Below are 17639 nucleotides of genomic sequence, written 5' to 3' on the forward strand. Positions count from 1 at the left end.
AGGGTGCAGTGCTGTAGAGATCTGTGTCAACTAATAAACATGACCACGCTCTTGATGATGTGGAGCCACAGAACCTTGCTGTTCGCTTCATCACAGGATCTAGTTCCGTGGTGGTGAACCTTTGGCACTCCAGATGTTATGGACTACAACTCCCATCAGCCCCTGCCAGCATGGCCAACTGTCCATGCTGGCAGGGGCTGATGGGAATTGTAGTCCATAACATCTGGAGTGCCAAAGGTTCACCACCATTGATCTAGTTCAGGGGTAGGGAACCTGCGGCTCTCCAGATGTTCAGGAACTACAATTCCCATCAGCCCCTACCAGCATGGCCAATTGGCCATGCTGGTAGAGGCTGATGGGAATTGTAGTTCCTGAACATCTGGAGAGCCGCAGGTTCCCTACCCCTGATCTAGTTTGTCACCTAGTAAAAGCTAGGGATGGGCAACTCACCAATCAATACTTTGCCTAAAAATTGTCCTCATTTTTCAAGCTTATCTGTGGCTGTTGCATGGACCCACCTGTGAGAGGGCGTTGCTTTAAACCAGTGGTTCTCAACCTGGGGGTCGGGACCCCTTTGGGGGGTCGAACGACCCTTTTACAGGGGTCACCTAAGACTCTCTGCATCAGTGTTCTCCATCTGTAAAATGGATGAATGTTAGGGTCGAGGGTCACCACAACATGAGGAACTGTATTAAAGGGTCGCAGCATTAGGAAGGTTGAGAACCACTGTTTTAAACTGTCACATGGAGATTAAAACCTCTTTGGTTGAATTAAAGCAGTTGAATTTGGTTGAATTAACCACTAACTCACAGCGCTGCTTGGTAACTGAATGCTCCCTCCCTTTAGATATTCATCATTTGCAGGACACAGCTCTCAATCTCAAAGAGAGAGACTGATGTTTATTTATTTGTTTGCTCCACGTTCAAAACGAAACCCTACATTTCCCAGTCAATGTATTAATTAAAACTTTTACTTAAAAAAATCTAATAACTTAAGATCTGATTGAGAGAACGTTAAGGAATAGTTACACAGAACGCTGGCATATTCTGTAGAAATCAATCCACACATGTTATTCCTATTCTACTTCAGTTGACTTTTAGAAGAAAGGTTAAGCTTCAGAGCTTTGCCAAAAAAGAGGAAGCGGATTTCACTGAATTCCAATCCAGAGCAATTCAGAGGTTATCCAGTGTGGCCAGTTTATATAGAAGGTATTGAATAGACAGGTATGTGCCTTTCCTGACCATTCTGATTTGTGCCCTCTCATGGCATGATGTAAGGCACCTCTGAGAGTACTAAAGAATAAATGTTGCAAACCGTTCAACTTGTAGGATTTATTCTACGAATAAACACTTTTATTCAAAAGTTATCCTTCCAAGCTAAAAACCATAAGTTGGTTAGAACAGTGGAAAAAATGCAGGTTTACAGAAGAACCTAAACTCTCACGGCCTACTGTGTCAAACTGTGGTTCAAATTTAAAAGCCACAACGCATCTGTTGAACTCTTGAAAAGGTTCACAACTATTTGCTTGTGTTTGGGATGCTTACCGCATGCTTGTATGTCTCACACGCACTCAGGTGCCTGCCCTGCACCCTGCAAATTCTCCACCCCCCACCCCTCGCAAGCCACAGTGTGTGTGTATGTGTGTGTAGGAGGGGAAGTAAGATGCTGTGGAAGATGTCTCCTTAAAGAAAGGTAACGTGTCCAGAATAACTCTTCCTAATTTTCCCCTGGACTGATGGGGAAATATAGTTTCTGCGGCATCCAAATCTAAATGAAAATACAAGACAAGACAATACAACAGTACAATACGAGAAAAATACAATTTCTATCAGCCAACAAATTAAGTAAATTCTGAGTAGGGACCAGCTTCCTACGCAGTGATGAAAGCTGCATGCAGATGCAAATAAACTTAATGTGCTGCTTATTCCCAATTTTGAATGTAGGATTGATGTGGGCACATGGTGTTCTTGACTGGAGAGACAGCAGGCATTGAGATCAAGTTAAATTTGATCGCAGGAGCCATATTGAAACCCCCTCTCCCCAGTATTAGGAGCTCATTCAGACGTTTACTCAATCTTGTGATGATGGCAAAAAAAAAAATCACATCCTTTGTCCGGCTCTTCTCTTGAATCTCTTGCCTGCTGGCTGGTGGTTTAGAGCTATTGCAGGGTCTGCAACCTGCGGCTCCAGAGCCACATGCGGCTCTTTCACACTGTGGCTCCACATGGCTTGTTCTGGGTCCCTCTGCTAGTCTCCTTCGGATAAGGTTGTTCTAGGGGTCAGCAGTGGTGAATCCTTATGAGACTCCAGATGTGCCATGGGACTACTACTTATCAGCTCCCTTCTGCCAGCATGGCCAATTGGCCGTGCTGACAGGGGCTGGTGAGAATTATAGTTCATAACATCTGGAGTGCCAAAGGTTCGCCACCACTGCCCTAGGGGGAAAGAGTCCCCGTTCCTTGAGATGCACTGCCTGAGACAGCTATCCCAAGCCACTTCTGGCTTCCCTGTCCCAGCTGCCTGGTTGGCTGATGCCGGTGGTGACGGCGCATGGCGGGGGCGGAGCACCGCTGGTGGATCCTCTTGAACAGGTGAGTGATGAAGGGCGGGAAACAGGAGGGAGTTGCAGGACCGCAGATTTTCAGCGCAATCCTAACCTCAGTCCACCCCCCTTGAATGTGAGGGGTCAGGGGTCGACTATACTTTGGGTGACCTCATTTCCCCCACCCCCGAGTCCTTCTTGGGGGGGCGGGACCACATGGGCGACCCCAGCAGCGCTACCTTGGGTTGCAGACCCCCCCAGCAGCCTCGCTGAGCTCCAGGGGCTTTCCTGATGGATGGCAGCCTGGCTGAGTCCAGGTGAGAAAGATGATGTCAGGTTTTAAAGGAGTTATTACCTGCAGCCCTGCAAGGTTGCACTCGTCGGTGCTGTTTGATGGGGAGGCGGGGGTGGGTGGGAATTGTTTGCTTCTGCATTGTCAAGGAGGGCAGATGGGGAAAGCCTTGCACATGGATCTTGGAAGGTTTACTTCAGAGTTAGCCATTGTAAGCTTGTAGAAGGTAAGCTTGTAGATCGTGGAAGGGAGGAATGTAGAGATCATCCTCAGCCATGGTTGTCGCGGGTTGCCAACTCCCGGCGGGCAAATCCCAGAACATTTGGGGGTAGATATAATTATATATTATATATAGATATAATTGTTTATACAAAGCGTAAAGGTAAAAAAAATATGTATACAGTTGTAATCTTCTCCTTAAGAAGAATTCCCAGTATGATCTTCCCTTCATACGCTGGAAGAAATGATCTATGGCTCATGAAAACTCATGTTAAAATGAATATTGTTAGTCTCCAAAGTGCTGCTGGATTTTTGTTTTATTTTACTACAACGAATTAAGACACCTTCCCCTTTCTGATAATCTAGGCTAAACATCCCCAATCCTCTTCACAGAAATTTTCATCGTAGATTTTTAAATTCTTTTCTGAATCACTTTTGATTTTCAAAGATTCTTCCTGAACTGCTCCAATCTGCGCTCCATATGTTCAAAACTGGCTATATCACGTGTGACTGCTGGTTGACGTTGCAAGCATTAAAGAGAGGCAAACTGTGATTTATTGTTATTTAACTGTTATTTAATTAACAACATAGTGCTGATTGGTGTGGTTTGGATGTTCTATTTTGAATGAATAAGGCTACCTGAATTTTGGGCCATAAATATTTTGAGGACCAAAAAGGGGGATTTCTTGGAATGTATGTGGCAGCTATTTTCATTATTTGCAGGATCCCTCTCCCCATAAGACTGCTAAAGGGTCGGGTGTTTTGTGTGCGTGGGAAGCCTTTTCCCCCCCAAAAAATGTGCCTCCGTTCCCCCTCACTGTGGCCCGAGCTCATAAGCAAAATCCTCCAGTTAGTTTACTTAGTTTGCATTAGCTGTTTGGTAAATCATTCTTCTGTCAGACATTTCACCAAGTTTTGCAGAGAAGGACCAGAACATTCTAGGGGGAGATCTATTCAGTTGCAAAAGGTATGTTGTTGAGGGGTTTATTTTTAGAGACTTACAAAGGATCTCTTCATTTCCCGCCAGCATCAGAAGCTTGCAGTTGAGATCTACTTGGCCTTGGAGCCATGGGACTCTGGCGGGAGGCATCAAAGGATGGAGAAAGGAGGGGATCCAAGGAGTCAGAAAAGAGTGCTTCTTTATTGCCAGATGCTGGGGCTCGTTTACAGAGGAAAGCGGAGAAGGAGGTTCTTTAATGTAAGACTTTGATTATAGGCTAAGAGTTGAAGGCAAACCAGAGGAAAACATTGTAGCCACTCAGAGCGGAAGATATGAGTAGTCAAGGGAGTGATGGAAAGTAAGATGCCGCCTTGCAGTGTCATGCTCATGGAAGTATGTGCTTGTGCACACAAGGATTAGGATCTTTTGCAATATTCATGCACAGCTATTAATTCAAGTTGTGCTGAATGCATTCTTGCACATTAATGTCAACCAGTTCGCTCCTGTGCCCTCTATACTTTTTCAAGACAGTCATTTACCCTTGCCACTCTCCCTCCCTCCCTCCCACACACTCACACTTTCAGACTTTACAAGGGTGTTTCATAAACGTTGACAGACTCTTATGAAAATGCCTCCTTCCATCTGAGCCTTTCACTGGCTTCTGTTCTCCTCCTTTAAAGGCGAGAGTCATCTCTGCCTCGGGAGGCTTTTGTCTGGGTAAAGATCCCCGGATTTAGCATGTCCCATCAAAAGGCAAATCATTCCTCGTGTGTAAGTTGTTCTATAACTTCACAGTGAAATGTCAGCAGCTCCACAGCTCAGACTGCAATAGGCAAAACAGGACTGTGGCAGCAAGTTTGAAGGAAGACAAGTAGCAGATGCAGCCAAGGAACCGAGGGGCTCTGCAGCCCAGCAATATACACACAGATGCACACAGAGAGAAGTCCCTCTTCTTTCTTCTCAAGAATAGCTAACATTTTCTAGCTTGCCTGCTTATACTGAGCCTCCTAAAACTACCCTGTAGAACCAGAGCAGCAGAAGCTTCTACTACCAAAGCAGTGACTAAACCCAGTTAGTTGTGTGCTTGTTAGCTTCACATGCGTGGAAGAGATCTGAGAATTCAGAGAACTGGAGAAACAAATTGCTTTAACTGGTTGTGGTGGGTTTTCTGGGCTGTGTGGCCGTGGTCTGGTAGTTCTTGTTCCTAATGTTTCGCCTGCATCTGTGGCTGGCATCTTCAGAGGTGTATCAAAGGAGCAGCAGTGGCGTAGGAGGTTAAGAGCTTGTGTATCTAATCTGGAGGAACCTGGTTTGATTCCCAGCTTTGCCGCCTGAGCTGTTCAGGCTTATCTGGGGAATTCAGATTAGCCTGTACACTCCCACACACGCCAGCTGGGTGACCTTGGGCTAGTCACAGCTTCTCGGAGCTCTCTCAGCCCCCCTACCTCACAGGGTGTTCGTTGTGAGGGGGGAAGGGCAAGGAGATTGTAAGCCCCTTTGAGTCTCCTGCAGGAGAGAAAGGGGGGGATATAAATCCAAACTCCTCCTCCTCCTCCTCCTCCTCCTCCTCTTCTTCTTCTTCTTCTTCTTCTTCTTCTTCTTCTTCTTCTTCTTCTTCTTCTTCTTCTTCTTCTTCTTCTTCTTCTTCTTCTTCTTCTTCTTCTTCTTCTTCTTCTTCTTCTTCTTCTATAACATTCTGTCAACAGCTGCTTTTTTTAAAAAAAGCCTTCTGGTGGCAGGCAGAAGAGAAATGGCCACTAAAAACAAATAGGGTAGAGAAAATGGAATGAATGTGGGTGGGACTGGGAAGAAGAAGATCCAGATTTTCCCATCTGCAGGGGTGCCACCCTGTCCGTGCTGTGATTTTCTTCCCAAAACACTGTAGCACAGCAGGTTTGGGAAAGATCTCAGGAGTGATGGGGAAAACTTGGGAGGTGTGGAGTCTGGAGAAGCAGAAGAGAAACTGCTTTCCTATTGCACCCAAGCCAGGGAAAACAACCCGTGTGTAAGTGACCCCCCCCCCCCCCCCCAGTATAAGGACCTGAAATCCTTACAAATTAGAGATGGTAGCCAGAAGGGAGAACAGATTCTCTGTTGTAGTACCAGGGGTGTAACAAGGCAGCCCTGGGCAAACTGTAGCCCTGGGCAAAACCTGAGTTGGATCCCCCCCCCCCCCCCCATGGGCGGCCACTCCACCATGACCAAAAAATTTTGTACCAGGACATTGGTGCCTGCACGGGGCGCAGTTTTTAGGCTAGCAACACCAAAGTTTCAGCATATCATCAGGAGACTGTCCTTATGCTACTCCCCAAGTTTGGTGAGGTTTGGTTCAAAGTGTCCAAAGTTATGGACTCCCAAAGGGGGTGCCCCATCCCCCATTGTTTCCAATGGGAGCTAATAGGAGATGGGGGCTACAGTTTTGAGGGTCCATAACTTTGGCTCCCCTGAACCAAACTGCACCAAACTTGGGGGGTGCCATCATCTCCAGATGATACTCTGAAATTTTGGTGCCGATACATCCACAAATGCACCCCCTGCAGGAACATCCTAGAAATTTGCCCAAGAATCTTTGTTCTGCATTGAGTTTTCTGCATTGCTGTCAATGGGGGTTGCAGGTTGTGGGGGGCACATTTCTGAAGGCACAGTCTCAAAACTTTCAGGGTCTCATCAGGAGACTGCCCTAATGATACCCCCCAAGTTTGGTGCAGTTTGGTTCAGGGGGGCCAAAGTTATGGATCTTCAAAACTGTAGCCCCCATCTCCTATTAGCTCCCATTGGAAACAATAGGGGATAGGGGAACCCCCTTTGGGAGTCCATAACTTTGGACTCCCTGAACCAAACCTCACCAAACTTGGGGAGTAGCATAAGGACAGTCTTCTGATGATACGCTGAAATTTTGGTGGTGCTAGCCTAAAAACTGTGCCCCCTGCAGGCCAAAAATGGAAAACCACTAAAATACCCAAAAACGAACCCAGCATTTTGATGCCCCCCACAAGGTGATGCCCTGGGCAGCTGCCCACCTTGCCCAATGGGCATTACGCCAGTGTGTAGTACCATGATTGTAGAATGTCCTCTTCATATCCGTTTGCCCAGTGCTGAGTCTTGTAGGTTTTCAGCCCTGGGTCAGGAGACCATTTTTCCTGGTCATTCTGTTCATTTCTTGATTCCTCCCTCCCCGTTATGTGTGCGTTTTTTGTTTGCCTGCCTTTTAAGAGATAATTTATGAGAAGATGTCAAATGATATTTTTTGTGCTACCTGTTTTTTAAGTACACAGCTGATAACATTCTTGCTTTTTATTGATTACTTCCCACGACTAACCCGGCTGGTGTTATTTCTGAAGCCCTTTTTGTCTGTCTTCTAGTGCTCCCTTTATTGTGTTTTTTTAATACACTATGTTATAAAACTCCCCTTGCAAGTTACTTTGAGAGTGCTTTGAGGTATTGGTTGAGAGTGCAGGATAAAAACGGTTAAAATAAATAGAAGGGCAGCGTTCTCTTTTGCCATTAAAGCACCATCAGGGAACACCTGCAAGTATGATGTGCAAAATTCATCCAGGTTGCCGAATTCAACTTTTCTTGATGCAGAATATGAATTTTGTATATGTGTGTGGGGGTGGGGGTGGTGCGGAGGAGTTTTTAGCATGGAATGTACACAGCACTGACTTTTGGCCATTTCCAGCCCGTTTGCTCCTGTACAGTTCTTTTCAACATTTATCTGCACAGGGTCTGAATGAAATATGGCTTTAGCTTTGGATGCAAAGTTGTGGAGGGAAGCTAATGGGACAAGCATCTGGAAAGGAAGAGCGTTCCCTGGGATCAGTGGCTGCTTTCCAGCCCTGGAAAGCTCATCACTTTCTTCAGCTTCCGCAGCCACGCTGGCTGAAGTCAAAAGCAGCGTAAGCCCACAGATTCGCAAGCAGACAGCTGTGGCCAGGGAGTCAAACGGTGGGGCCCAAGAAGTGTAGGTGTGCATTACCCCTTGTACGTAGGGGAGGCACACCCACAATGATCTTTCTAAGCCAATACCTTATAGTTGCTGTCAGTGAGATCATCCCATCTTGGTGACAAATGTCTAGAGTTGGTTTAGACTTTGGTATCAGTTTGCATGGTGGGCAGGCAATGGGGAGGAGAATCAAAGGCAGACCGCAAAATAGATTTCCATGTGAAGTTCGATGACCAACATCCAGCTTTGGAGTCTTGATGCTTGCTTAGTTTCACTGGGGGTTGTTGCAAAGGAAACTTGTTAAACCATGAAAATATTTCATAGCCTGCTGGGACTTCCCTGGAGAGATTTGTTTGAAAGGAGATGGGCAAGATGGTAAAAATCTTAAGTGGCCAAGAGGATCTTGTGTAATAAAATTCCCAGGAATCAGTAGTTGGCACTTGATTTTTTGACCTCTGCCCCCTCATATGACTAGCAAATGGAAATTGAATAAATTATGTAAAATAAGAGAAATCTTGCACATGAATTTAATTAACACAGTTCTGTATCTTTAATAATAGGGGAGGGATTGAAGTACAATTCTGGAAACCTCAAGGTTTGAATCTTGTCTCCCCCATAGGAAAATCACTTTCTACCCCCTACGACCACCCTCCCTTACAGGATTGTCCGTAAGGGTTACAGAAAGTTAATGTCCAAGAGGTTCAGTAAAAATGCTTATTGGGAGATGCAGTGGCATGATGGTAAAGTGCACACAGATCAATCCTGGTAGAGTTGCCAACCTTCCAATAGGGCCTGGAGATCTCTCAGAATTATAAGCGATGTTATAATTACACAGAGATCAGTTCCCTTGGAAAATGGCTGCTTTGTATGGCATTACACTACATGAGGTCTCTTCTCTCCCCACCCCCGACCTTTTCCAGTCTCCACCCCCAAATCTCCAGGAATTTTCCAGCCTAGACTTGGCAAACCAAATCTTAGCCATTGCCAGTTTAAAGGTGTAAACTGTCAGGTGCTAGAAAAGACCTTCCTCCATTTGAAACTCTGGAGAGCAGCTACTAGCCAGAGTAGACAGTACTGAACTAGATGGACCGCTGCCCTGACTTCATAATTCTCAGCATCACCAAAATTCTTCATTTCTTGCTGTTTGTGTGTATCTGTCAGTGTAGGTGCTTGTAAGTGTACAATTTCTGAATTTTGTAAAACTCAGAGCATCTGCAGCCTTGTTTTTCGATCTGTGATAGGACCAGCTCTAATATTCTGCTGCAATCTCTGTCCTTCCTTCAGAGGCATAGCTCCAAGGGGAGGGGTGACACACCGGGCGCGCCCCCCGCGGGGGCGTGGCAGGGGCATTCCTGGGTGGGAAGGGGGTGTGGCAGGAGCAGAGATGTACCAGTGCACCGGGCGCTTTTCCCATCTCGCTCTGTCCCTGCCTTCCTCCAAACTCTTCCCCTTCTGATTTATTCTCCAAATAGCTACAGCAATGGGGAATGGCATCACAGCATCTGAACATTCTCCACGGAGACACAACTTAGCAAAGGGAGGAAGAGAGATCCCATTAACTGGAAATAGGGGAAGCTGTCATTAGTCTGTCCTAAGATCCAAATAGCTCAAATGAGTTACTCTTAATAGTCTTAACATTTGCATACAAACCCCCTCAACCAGACTCTGGTGGCTGGCTGGGCTTTTTGCCCCTTCCTTGAATGCCTAGTACAGCCTCTCTTGTTTCTTTTGCCAGCATCTGGGCTATGCATTAGCCTCTGCTGATTTCCTGACTAATTCAGAAAAGGAGGTTAGCAAAGGGAGGCCAACTACAACAGATCAATTTTGTTTAGGAGCGAGAATAATGTCCCCTGCTTCGGTTTTGTTCCCCTAAAATATCAATTGATTGGACTTCCTCTGGTGTTTTCAAATAGCTAATTGTGGGAACCTAGTTGTGGTTAAGTAATTTCAGATTCCTAATTGAGAGAGACAAACAAAACGTTCATTTCTTGCTGTTGTTTTGTGTAGAAAGTTGCTGGGCCCCAGAGAATTGCCAAGGCTTTTTTGCCTGGGGCTGTTTGGGGAACTGGGTGCGGTTCTTTGCTTTCTCTTTGCAGGCAACCTGCACTATGAGGTGAATTCTTAGCGGTGCGCAGCTGAGTGAGCCTAATGGCACCAAGGTAGGGAGCTCAGTATATGCTGCAGCTCTGAATGGTAGGACACAGAATATCATACTGGGTATAGAATTTAGCCACTCGGGAATCTCAGTTTTCATTCAGCCTATGGACAACGTCTTCCGGAATCTTAGAAGACAGTGGAGTGGTTGGACGTGAAATTAGTGTCTTTCATAAATCTTCCTCCTCCATATCAGAGTTCCGTTCAAATCAAATCAAAAACCTTTAATGGTATAACAGAATACATAAAAGGCAAATTATAAAACATCTCAAAAGTTTGTTTGCATCCAAGGCTGGCAATAACAGTTTTCAAGCTATTCAGTTCACACAGTTGGCTCCTCAGGAATGGTCTTGTGATTTTCACATCCTCTTTCTCTAAGACTCTCATTCTCTCCCAGTCACACAAAGTTGAACTGGAAGCTTCGGAAGCTGCTAGTTGAGTATCCTCTGAACACAGTCGTCGAATTGGGCTGCTCACCAGTCTTCTTGGGGCCCAACTGGTTGTGCGCTGGACGTTCTGTGTGCAGAGGTCGAGGGTGTTGTTAAAATCTTAATTTTTCTGCTGTTCAGGGCTCCAGTTCAGATGAGAACCGCAACATGCAGGGAGGAGAACTTTAAGCCTTTCTCTCCACACAATTTTCAGCATCTGAAAGGCTTGTTATTTTTTCCACTGGGATGAACTTACAGGTATTAGTTTACTTCGGGAGGGCAAACAACCACACCCCATGTCACTTTGAGGTCTGAAAAAGAAATGGCTTGAATGAAAAGGTTTAAGCTTCCCCCTCTTCCCATATGCCACGGGCCTGATCTAAATTAGGCCCCCATACTTCTGAAAATTATGTTTCAAAAAGTCACTGGAAGCTCCAAACATAGAACTCCCAGCACATGTCTGGTTTAGTCCTCAGTATGGTGACTAAGAGTATGAGCTGTGAGCCTGGAGATTTCTGGTTCAGGTTTCCTCTGAGTCACAAACTCAGTAGGAGGCCTAATGTGAGCCTCTCAGCCTCAGCTTCTTGCCTGCAAAAGGGTATGATAAAACTTGCCTACTTTATATGCCATTGTAATGACTGAACTTTTAAGTCTGTTTTTGCTGGAGAAACAAGGTTTAGTGTGCAAAGGAACTGAGAAGAAGACCCAGCAGGGGGTGACCGAATGGTCAGCTAGATAGGGTTGAAAGGTTAGAGACCCTTGGTGGTGCCTCATGTCTGTCATTGGTCTAATAATCTCAGATCTAATGTTCTCCTCTGAAGTTTTGTTTCCCCTAGCTAGCAAGATAGCTGCAGTATATCTTGTCTCTCAGCTTTCCTATCTGAAATGTAATTCCCTAATAAACATTTAACTTTATGTTTAGTTTGGTGAAGAGAAGGTTAAGAGGTGACATGATAGCCATGTTTAGATATTTGAAGGGATGTCATATAGGTGGGGGAGAAAGCTTGTTTTCTGCTGCTCCAGAGGCCAGAACCAGGAGTCATGGGTTCAAGGTGAAAAAAAAAGAGATTCTACCTAAACATCAGGAAAAACTCCCTGACAGTAAGGGCTGTTTGACAGTGGAATACACTACCTCGGAGTGTGGTGGAGTCTCCTTCTTTGGAGGTTTTTAAAGAGAGGCTGTATGGCCATCTGACAGGAATGCTTTGACTGTGTGTTCCTTCATGGCAGGGGGTTGGACTATATGGCCCTTGTGGTCTCTTCCAACTCTTACGATTCTGTGATTCTAATCTGTGAGTTTGCCGCTTCATTCTGCCAACACTGGTTATAGGCCTAGACTCTACCCACATTGGTTATAGGTCCAAACTCAACTATAATGATTAAAAAAAACTTTGCTACAAGGTTCAGGAGAGCTAGTGGACAAAGACAAAGGACTTAAGATGTCCATCTCCCGTGGAAATCAGTATAACACCCCCCACACACACACACACACACATTGAGACATTAACATATTAGAATTATGGCACATGGTGCATTAGGATAAAAGCACTTTTACAACAAGAGAAGTTATGCTGCATCATCTCATCAGACAGATCCACCCAAGAAGACCCCCAAGCTTTGTGAAACAACAAGAATGACTAACCCAGATGTATTATAATTCCAGCTTTCTCTAATGACTTGCTTCTGAAAATGATGTATTTTTTGAATTTAATAAGCTGAACGTTTTCTAAAAAAACTATTTTCCAGTTTTTTTAATTTCTTAGTGTAATAAACCTGAATTTTAAAAAATATAATTGTTTTTGCCCACCCCTAATAAGCACACTGATATACTCTGATATAGCAGTAGTCATGGGGATGTTATGTAGAAAAAATTGAGTCACTGAACTCAAGAGACTGGAATGCAATCAAGAAACGTGCAAGCTATCTACATGCCACTAATCATCTGAAACAAACGTTGCCAACAAACATCAGTTCCAAACTGGTGGGATGTATAGACACAGACTGGGCAGGAGATACAAATACAAAATCAACCTGTGGACACCTGTTCTTCTACGGAGGTGGAGCAATCAGTTGGAGCAGCAGGAAGCAAGAAAGCAGAGCTGTATCATCAACTGAAGCCAAATGTGTGTCTGCAGCTGATGCATGCAAACAGCTTCAATGGAAACTGCAACTGATGCAGGACTTTGGGACAGCTGAACCCAAACCCATGCAACTTTTCGAAGACAACCGAGGGTGCTTAAAGATTGCCCAGATGGAGAAGATAGACTCCAGAACTAAGCGCAGGGATAAAGCATCGTCTCGTGAGAAACGCGTGATGTGGGCTGGTTGATTTGCAGTACTGTCATACAAAGAAACGATTGCAGATGCATTCCCCAAGCCCTTACATTAAAAAGATGAATCTTGTGGACTTTGTATGCTAAACCTTGAAAAGGAGCTTTGGAAGAAACAATGTCTAATGTGCAGGAACTGAGAAGAAGACCCAGAGAGAACAGGCAAGCAGTCAGCTACATAGGGCTGTAAGGTTAGAGACCCTTCTATCCTTTCATTTCACCTCTTGTCTGTCTTTAGACCGATAATCTCAGATCTAATGTCCTCCTCCTTGGAAATTTATTTTTCCTTCCCTAGCTAGCAAGGTAGCTGAAGGCTAAGCTTTCCTATCCAAAATGTAGCTCCCTAATAAACATTTCATTTTACTTTTCATCAGGGAGTCTGCCACTTCTGTGCATAACTAGCACTCTACCAACAGTTTTATACCAAATCAGCCCACTGGTCCATCCAGTTTGGTATTATCACCTCCTCTGGCTGGCTAGTGGTCCCCCAGAGTCTGAGCCAGAGCAAAGTCCCTGCTAACCTGAGACCTCTTAACCAGCAGTACCAGAAATTAAACCTGCTGCCTTCTATATGCACAGCAGGTGCTCCACAGCACCCTCTACTTAAAATATTATGTACGTGAAGTGTTTGGAACACCTGAAATGCATTACATAAATACTTATTTTTGCTACAGAGCCTGTTGGCTGTTGCACAGGAGTTCGCATCTCCAGCCACCCCCCCCCCCCCCCCCCGGGCATCCAAGCTTCTCAGACAACCCTGTAACCTGCTCTGGAACTAGTTTGTGTCTTCTAAAAAGCTATTCAGTCCTGACTCAGATCTGCCTTCCTTCTCATCCTGCCCCCCCCCCCCCCCCCCGCCCCAACATGCTGTTCAGTTGATTACTCATCTGTACTGTGTAAAAAAATCCCAACAGCCTTTATCTGTTTTTTTACAGTCTGGAGTTTGCTCTCCTCAAAGTAATTGATCTTTGCCCAGCCTTTATTGCTAATTCCCAGCTACTCATGCGTCCCTTGGAGATTCTTGTTGGTTCTAACAAAGCTTCTCTGGTATTATTGTGTTAGAGAAAATAATCTGTTTAAACTGGGAAGTCGTAACAAGGCTAGAGAAATGGGATAGTGACTTCTTAAGTGACATATATATGTAAGATGTGTGTTTGATGTACCCACAAAGGCAGATCATATTGTGAATGTACCGCCTACAAAATACAGCATGACAAGAGAAGGATTGTAACAATACTCTTTCAGGATCCCTATTGCTAAGATCAAAGCAGAGATTGTGAGATGCAATTTGCAGAAGAAGCATAGATTTGTTTCTTCATCATGCTAAATGTAAATGTCTATCTCTCATGGCTACACATAAGAAAATAAAAAATGTCTTTCTAATCGGACTTATGTTTTACTCATGCAGACATGTGCTACACGTTCTGTCTTAGGAATTTAATTTGTATCAGGATCATGATGTGGCTGAGAGAGTAAGCTGTCTGCTTTGCTGTTTTTTCTTGAGGTGGATGATATTTATCTGGTTGGGGGAAACTTGGTAGACCCCATCAAAACATGTAGAGGCCAGTTACACACAAAGGCCGTTTCCGCACAGGCAGAAAATGACGGCCTGGAGACGGTAAAAACGCCGTCTCCAGGCCGCTATTCGGTGACGGGGCGAAGCGTGCAGAAGCGCAGCCGCAGCGCCTCACGCCCATCGCCTGCCTGAAGCCGGTGTTATTCCCAGGAAACGCTGGGAAGCTGCTTCTGAATACGCCGCCGTGAAGCTGCTGCCGAGCGAACGGCAGCGGCTTCACACCGCCTCCCTCACCTGGCTCTTACCTTGTCCCTGGGCCTCCGGCGCGTCGCCGAGGCCTGGGGACACGCCCCCCTGGCCTGCGCCGCTCGAGCAGGCACGCAGGGCCAGGGGGCGTGTCCCCAGGCCTCGGCAACGTGCCAGAGGCCCAGGGACGAGCCGGGTCGGCGGGGCGCCGGCGCTCCGCGGCACCGGCGTCCCACCTCTTCCCAGGACCATCCGTCGCGGTATGCCGGTCTCCTTAGCGTCGCCTTCGGTCGTGAAGCTGAATGCACCCGACCTGTTACAAAGCTCGTTTCCGCCGTCGTGCAGAAACGGCCAAAGTGTTTGCTGTGAGGTGGAGGCAAATGTCTACCACGGCAAGGTTTCTTATATGGAGGTATTTTATCTGGCCCCCTTTCACTTTCCACTCTGTCTGCAGCAATCAAATGCACTTATAGCACGATTTTAATTTTGCTTCGATGCCAGAGCGGGACAGATTTGTTGTATCATTTCTATTGCCCGTGGCCACCCTTCTGCATATCTTTAGATTTTAAAACAATTACATAATCATATCGATAAATCAATATCAGCGCTCAAAAAATCCAAAAATAATAGGACTAGTCAATTAGTCCAAATACCTGATTTGCTCCTGCATTTGATTAACAAACTAATGCATCTCCAGCCTCATAGTTTTATACACAAGCTTTCAGTGATTCCAAACCCCACTGGGAAAAGCCGATCAGTTTTGATGCTTGGGTTTACGCCACATTGGGAGAAGACAGCCATGAAGCTGGGGAGTTTAGCAAACAGCAGTTCATGTTTGCCTTCTGCGGTGTTGCAGTGTGCACACTGCCATTACTCCCCCCTCACCATAAAAGACAATCAGTGTTCGAGCAAAGTGTACAGGTGCTGTATTCAGTTTTCTTTAACAGTTTGCCTTTTTATGTAGATATATCGATCAATCGATTGATTGATGTATCGATCGATTGATAAGATTAAATATAAAAATTAAAGATTATATTAAAAATTAAAGCACGCATGCTTGATAGAAAACCCACAAAACGCACCCCCAGAAGCAAGTAAAAAGCCAGCTGATGTGTAATTCCTACCCCGCTGCAAACAGGGTGGTGGGTAATAATGTTGAATATGCCCTGAAACGAAGACTCCCCGGCCAATTCTCTTTGAACTCGCAGGAACTTCACTGTGCATAAGCAGCCAGAGTCTTTAGTGGGGCAAATAAGTGGCAACTGGGGCTGTTTCAGGTTGGGGAAAAAGTTCAGAAGGGGATACTTAAACACCCTTTCCCCACATGCCACAGTCCCCGATTGATTTGTATTTGCCCCCATGTGCCTGAGGCTTACGTTTGCAACGCAGTACTCCCAACACATGTCTGATCACATGGGGACCTCAAGAAGGTCACAAAAAGAACACAACATGTAGCTGGGCCTTGATAGTCAAGTAACACAAGCACATTGGCATCATAGCAAAATTGCGCACTCACACACGCACACACACACCAGTGATGGGACAATATATCTTGCCAGGTTTCCATATCCAAAAGGAGGCAGAAGGGAAGGCAGAAGTCCATTATATCCTGGCAGATTACCATTGATCTAGTGACCACCCTCAGCAGCCTGCCTAGAATAAGGCATTAGATCAGGAGCTCATATAGCTGTCAATGCAATTGGATTGGCTATCCTGGGTCACCTGGCTCTCCACGCCAAAAGGATTCAGGGATGTTCTACAGACATCCTAGCTCCAACTCTGTGCAGTTCTCTCCTTTTACTGCCAGTCATGGTGTTGCAGCCTGCTAGTTTAAGCCAGTGGCCCCTGATAAATCTGTTTGGGATGTTGTCTCATAATGCTCTGAAGATTTTTTGTCTGGTATGAAGAAAGTATACAGAGACAGAAATCACTCTATACATGGTGCAGGAGTGTAGTAGTGCACTGCCGACCCAGCAGTGCCGTAGTAGAACGTTGGGACGCCAACGGACCTGCGGCCTTGCCGGTCGCATCGCACCCCCACTCCTCATCCCCCCATGAGTCACGGGTCGTGAACTGTCTGGCTCAATCACCGGGCGCAGGGACAATGGTCTTGCCCCCAGGTGAGGATTAGGCTCAGACGCGTACGCTCTTCTCCGCACGTAGCCAGATGAGATCATGCATCACCTGATGATCTCCCGACCTCCCGCTCTCCCGGAACTCCCCCCAGTCCTCCCTCCTACACTCGGTTAGAGTAACAATAAAAGGTGCCAGGAACCGTGGCAGATCGGGAGACTCGCTAGGAACACGGACCTCCGGGTCTCCCGCTGCTGGCGATCTCCACCAGATGTTATCTCCGCCTCTCGCTCTTCGCTCTTTATTTTGACCAAGTGGGTCGACTACTCATGTTGGTGCCGAAACCTGGGAATCCTCGAACCTCCACCCTGCTCATCACGCTTCTGGGGAAGGGTCAGCGATATCGAAGTCCGGCTGGATCGGCGCGATCCAGGGACCACCGTTTCAGTATCGCTTCGTCCTTCTGGATCGGGCGCGATCCAGAGACATCGCCGTCCTAGGACACTCTCTCGTCCGAATTTGAACACCGGTGAGTATGGGAGCTTGCAAAAGCAGGGCCATGACAAGCACGCTGATCTAACTGGAAAGCGTTAGCTTAAATGCGGCAGGGTCCCCGTGAAGAGAAGGGAGCTGCGCAAATTGGTTGAGGAGATTGAAGCTCAGTGTCCATGGTAACGGTGAGGGGGACATTGAATCTTAATGATTGGGAAAACATCGGGCTTAATTTTCGCGACAGAGCCTCGCTACCGATGCCGCTGCTACTGACGTGGAGATTAAATGTTTTGTCGCCATCAGCCTGTGACCCACGGCTCCCTTGCTGTAGGCCGCCCTAATTCTCGACCTTTCACCTTCACCTTCGACTCCGGAATTTTCTCTATCCACTAAATTGGACGCTTCGTCCTCCTTCTGCCCCCCTCGTTCCTTCACCCATTTCAAACTCTCCCGCGGCTCAGCCG

General features: G+C 46.2%; 1 protein-coding gene across 1 annotated transcript in view; it reads left to right on the forward strand.

The window, feature by feature from the left end:
* Positions 1–17639, forward strand: part of FAM178B (family with sequence similarity 178 member B) — a 171383-nt gene that overhangs the window by 111780 nt on the left and 41964 nt on the right. The window lies entirely within an intron of this gene.

The sequence above is a fragment of the Sphaerodactylus townsendi genome, linkage group LG12, assembly GCF_021028975.2.
Source record: "Sphaerodactylus townsendi isolate TG3544 linkage group LG12, MPM_Stown_v2.3, whole genome shotgun sequence".
Taxonomy (NCBI): Eukaryota; Metazoa; Chordata; class Lepidosauria; order Squamata; family Sphaerodactylidae; genus Sphaerodactylus; species Sphaerodactylus townsendi.